The following is a 6,092-nucleotide window of genomic DNA, read 5'->3' as shown; positions in this document are numbered from 1 at the left end:
ATGAAGAATTTGGGCTGATAAATCAACGCACTGATGCCTGTGTGGGTGATGGATATGAGTAGGACAAGACTGGAAGTTGGGACACTATTGATGTATGTACATCAGAGGTGATGAGTCCAGGGCAGTAGCAGTAGGAAAGGAAGAGAGATGGTAGATTCGAGAAATGTTCGAAGACTGAAGATTGTTGTAACACGGAGGCCAGATTCAGGGGGAAGAGGCAAAGAGGACTCTAGGCTTCTCGTTAGTCTGGCTGAGATGTAGAAGTGATAGTGCTGGGTTCAGTTTAGAGAACACCTGGTTTTAGGTAGGATGATTGTGTGCTTTATCATTCAAATCAGGACACTTCTGAAAATGTGAAAGATTGCTATTAGTAATTATGCCACAAGGGTAAACCTGCTCTGAGACTGACTTCAGGAAAACTGGTTGATAATCATTCTGTAGTAAAGTAGTCAAGGTGAAGTTGTTGTTGTTGTTTTAGCATCAAGTTGATACTTGAATGTGAAAGACCAAGGAGAGATCTTGTCTGGTCATAAAGACTTGGGAGTCACCAGCACATAGTAAAATGTTTGAAAGCCAGAGCCCAGTTGAAATCATTCAAAGGAACATATGTAGAGTGAAATGAATGAGGAGGATAAAAGGTTGGAGTAGATGATGGATGGGGAGCTTGAGAACAAGTAAGCATTGGCTTAAGCCAAAGAGAATTTAAAGTATCATATCAGAACAGTCAGAGTCAGAGCTGGCTTTAGGGTGCAGCCGAAACCAGGAATTTGAACATGGTCAAATTTTTTCTCTCAGACTACATAAAATAAGGCGTGTGTTTTTTGTTGTTGTTGCTGGGTTTTTTTGGGTCAAGTTGGGTGAGCCTTTGAGGCTAGAGCCATGGTCTCAGGCAGCTCCAGGTTCATATTCCTTTAGCTCCAATCCTGGAAAGCAAAGAGCTTTTCCTTGATAGCTCCAAATACAAAATAATCCTGGAGGAAGACTCTGCTTGGCCTAGTAATAAGTCACATGCTCCTCCCTATACCAGTCAGTGTGGCCAGGTGCTATGATTGGCAGTTCTGCCATAACCTCAAGGAAAGGGATGTTTTGTTATCAGAAGAATGAAGAAAGATGTACTGGGCAGAAAGAATCAACTGATGTCTTCAACAGTGGAGATTGTAGAGTATTCTAGAGGCACAAAGGTCAACAAAGGTCAAGGGAGCTGGAAGTCTTAATAAAAAAGAAGTAAATACAACTTCAAGTGCAGTGAACAGATACAAGAATATAAAGACTGATCTAGTCCTGATGTTTTTGACAATTGGGGTTCATTATAGCAGTTGCAGGAGAGCAGTGGGGTAAACGTCTGATGCTAGCAGTTTGAGATGTGAGTGGGAGTTGGATTGGACACAGAAGGTATAGACGAGCATTTCAGTAAATTTAATAAATGTGAAAAGGGGCAGACCTGTAAAGTAGATCGATGGCAATGTATGAGTGTTTTAGACTTGTTTATAGGCTAAGCTTTAGTAATAGGTTAAACTTACAGACTCAAGTTAAGAAGAGCGTGTTTGCCGGAACAGGGCTGTGGGGGAGGGATAAGAAGATGAGGTCAAGGGCAAAGAGGTGAAGAGACTAGATTTGAAAAGGAGGAAGGACATTTGATCGCCTGAACCTAGTGAGGAGGTGCAACGGAGTATGGACATGGATAAGTTAAAGGAGGGAAGTACATTGAGAGCTGTCTTCTGAGAGGGAGGACATCAGAGCCTCAGTAGTGAGCATGCGAGCGGCTCCGGAAAGGTCGTTGAAGGTACCGGCTGCAGGAACTAACCCAAGAGGAGGAAAAGAGTTCACAGGTGATCTGAGGCCTAGCTGATTTGAAGACCCTGCGTTTATCTTAGGGCCAGTCTACAGGGCTGTGTGATTTTCTCCAGTTGCCCTGGATGTGGACGTGAAGAAGGCCGTTTGAACCAAGGTTGGGACTTTAATGAGGTCACCTAAATGGAAACAAAATGTTCTCCTCAAGAAAACGTAGCAGTTTTAGAGGGAAATGCAAGGTCTCAAAGAGAAATAAACAAGGACAAGAAGGGAGCTTTTTTTGTTGTTGTTCTGGCGTGTTTTGTCATGGTAACTGTAGACCTCTCCGTGAGACTGCATTATAGTTTATCTTTGCTTTGAATTTCTGTTGTGGTGAAGAGTTGGTAATTGTCAGACCATGGTGGAATAAATTGAACCTTAGCAGATGTTTCACAGTCTGCAAAGCTGATTTCGTGTGGTGTGTTTCCTGTTGTGTGATGTTTCTGAGAATTAGCCCCTTCCTCCCCAAACCGCACTACATACATACAGGTGGACATTAACAGCAGCATTATGTGCAAAGCCCTCTTGGTCAGTAGCACTAGGAAGCTATTTGGAGTTGATCAAGTACATGTAACCAGTTAAGTGTTAGGACGTAACTTCCGGTTTCCAAGTTTTAAGTCATTATGCTATATGAGAAAAAGATTTATCAAGGCTGTAACAAATAAACCTTATTCAGTGATACTAAAAATCTTAGAGCTCATTGAAACCAAGTCTACTCAATAGCTGGAACTATTTTGTGACATAATATAAAGAACATGGATTTTCCTGATAACAGATGCAGTGTCCAAGGCAAAAGAGTCTCCCCCTCTCTGAAATTGGGTTTACAGCTTTTTCTTATATACTTCCCAGTGTGGCTATAGAAAATCAAAGAGGTAACAAAAACCTTTTAAAATAATAAATGAGATAACTTATTGAGTAGTATTTTTTGTGGACATCACATTTATATTCATTTGGCATCGTATAGATTATTTTGAAACTGTTGATTACCTATTGGTCTCTTAGCAGGAAGTTGGAGGAATAGTATAAATTGGTTACCCACTGTATGTAACTTAGTTTAAAAAATCCCTTAAATTCTCCACATTTCTTTTAATTTATTTAACAGATTTTAAAATTTGAGAGAAAAAGATTCAATCTCTTTACTGTATTTGCAAAATTAATGAGGTAGATGACTGGAATTATCTGTTAACACCATCTGTATCTCTTTATCCTGGAAAATAATTGGTTTGACATCTTTTATTCATTTCTGTCCTGTTAGGATTAAGAGATGCTGGCCTCGAAGTTTTTACGTATGGGGAATTGCTCATGTCTTCCTTGTTGAGACTAATGTTTAGCAGTAATTTCCTGACTAATAGGTGTAAGGAAGGGCTTAGAATTTAAGTAAGTGAATTTATTATACTTTTCCCCAAAGGATACTATGAATTGGCTCAATGGCTATTTCCTCCCTGGGGACTCGAGTTCAGGGTCAGATTTCATTAAGGACCATTTCACTTTCCTGCCCTGCATCTCAAGGTTACAACCTGAGCATTTGTATGTTCTGGAACTTAAAAAATTTTTTTAAATGTTTATCTTAGAGAAAGACAGAGCACAAGTGGGGTGGGGCAGAGAGAGAATGGGAGACAGAGAATCTGAAGCAGGCTCCAGGCTCTGAGCTGTTAGCATAGAGCCCGATGCGGGGCTCGAACCCACAAACTGTGAGATCATGACCTGAGCCTAAGCTGGACACTTAACCAACTGAGCCACCCAGACGCCCCTCTGGTGCTTCTTGGTTGTCTCCTCAATATGGTTATGAGAAGAAGAGGAGACAAATGCAGAGCTTAGTCATTTCCTTGTGGCCTGTTTCTCACGGTGAACCATATTAAAAATGAACACACACACATGTTGTGTTGATTCTCCCAAGCCAGCTCTGCTGGTTGAACTGCATGGAATAATCTTATAATTCCAAGTCAGGCATGTTATTTAATGTATAGTCTCAGTTTAAGACCCCGAAGAAGAAATGATGTAATTGTAGCTAGAGAGCTCGGAGTTCCTGATTCTTGTTTATGCTCAGTATAATTTGGGGTACTTCCCTAAAAATCTGTTCTTAAGTCATTGTAAATGGAATAGAGAAATTTACTGTTAAAATAAACTGAGTGTGAAACTTTTTATAAAGTATATAATCACTTAATATACACATCTAAATTTTCATATATCAGGTTTTCTTAAATTGAAATATTTTTTTCATTTAGATATGTGATTTTAACTTAAGGTACATCTGTTTTTTTATTATATTTGAATTGGAGAATTTATTTTATCTAAAGTCCATGGACTTTGTAAATTACAATGAACTAGGACAGTCATCAATTCCTTGTTTTTAACAATAGGTTTTCACTTTAGGACTGCGTTGAAGGCTATTTACACTGAATTTATTCATAACCAGCTTTATGGTAATCGTCAATGCTGCTTTTTGAAGAACCGTAACATCCTAAAGATTCAGTACCCTAAAATTTGCATCTTTTAAGAAAACCAGACAGTTGAATAGTTTCTTCAGATGGAGCCTGTACATGATTGGTTTAGAAAATCAGCTTCGTTAAGCATACTTCACATACAATAAAATTCACCCATTTAAATTGTATAGTTTGATGAGTTTCAACAAGTGTATGCAGTTATTTAATCAGCACAGACATGATACAGAACATGTCTGTTATTTCAGAAAAGTCCTTCCTGCCAATTTGCATAGGATCCCTTCCTCCCAGCCCCTGGTAACTACTGATTTGCTTTCTCTCATTGTAACTGCCTTTTCTAGAATTTCATATACATGGAATCACACTGTATGGGACCTTTTGTATCTGGCTTCTTTCACTTCATATGCTTTTGAGATTCATCCTTATTGTTACTTGTATAAGTGATTTGTTCCTTTTCATTGCTGGGTAGTATTCTGTTGTATAGGTCTATTAGAGTATGTTTATCCATTCACCATTAGATGGACATTTGGGTTGTTTCCAGTTTGGGACTATTATGAATAGAGCTGTTAGGATCATTTGAATGCAAGTATTTCCGTGGACATGTATTTTCATTTCTCTTAGCTAAATACCTCCAAGTGGGATTCTGTGTCTTATGGTACTGTAAGATTGCGCCTTAAGAGCCCAGTTGTTTTTGAAAGTGACTGTACCAGTTTTAATTCCCAGCAGCAAAGTGTGAAAATTAAATAGCTAACATACGGTATGGTCAGTCTTCTTAATTTTAACCATTCCTTTAGGTGTGTAGGAGGGTCATATTATGGTTTTAATTTGTTTTTCCATAATGAATAATGGTGCTAAACATGTTACCTTGTGCTTATTGGCCATACATAGAGATTTGGTAAAGCATTTGTTCAAACCTTTTGCCCATTTTTTAAAAGTTAGTTGGTTATTTTCTTACTGAGTTGTAAGATTTTTTAAAACATATTTTGGATATGAATCCTTTATCGGCTAAGTGGTTTGCAAATTTTTTTTCCAGTGTGGCTTGCTTTTTCATTTTGTTTAAAAAAATTTTTTAATGTTTTATTTATTTCTCAGAAAGAGAGAGTGTGAGCAGGGGAGGGTCAGAGAGAGAGGGAAGTACAGAATATGAAACAGGCTCGAGGCTCTGAGCTAGCTGTCAGCACAGAGCCCAATGTGGGGCTCGAACCCATGAACTGTGAGATCATGACCTGAGCCAAAGTTGGACACTTAACCAACTGAGCCATCCAGGTGCCCCTCTTTTTCATTTTCTTAAGAGTATCTTCCTACGATAGAAATTTTAAATTTTGATAAGGTGCATTTGATGGTTCTTTGTTTTGTGGGTCATGCTTTTCATGCCCTAAGAACTCTTTGCCTAACCCAAGGTCACGAAGATTTTCTTTGAAATGTTTTTCTAGAAGCGTTATAATTTTGCATTCATATTTAGGACAGTTACCCATTTCCAGTTAGTTTTTATATATAGTATAATAGAAAGGTTGAGATAATTTTTTCTGATATGGGTATCTAATTGTTCAAGCACCATTTGTTGAAGACTATCGTTTTCCCACTGAATTATCCTGGCACATTTGCTGAAAATTAGTTGAGTGTGCATGCCTGCGTGTGTGTGTGTTGGGGAATTCTGTTTCTAGACCCTCTCGATCCCTAGTGTATCTGTGAAGTAGCTTCTGAGCTGTGAAAACTTTGTAAATATCTCATCTTCACCATATTGTTTACTCTGTTCTCTGTGCTGAGTCTGTATCTCATGTATATTTCTATCACTGAATTATTTGTTTGCATAGTTATCTT

Source organism: Hyaena hyaena, unplaced genomic scaffold, assembly GCF_003009895.1.
Source record: "Hyaena hyaena isolate Hyena2069 unplaced genomic scaffold, ASM300989v1 scaffold_12, whole genome shotgun sequence".
Lineage (NCBI taxonomy): Eukaryota > Metazoa > Chordata > Mammalia > Carnivora > Hyaenidae > Hyaena > Hyaena hyaena.
Note: the sequence above shows the minus strand (reverse complement) of the source record.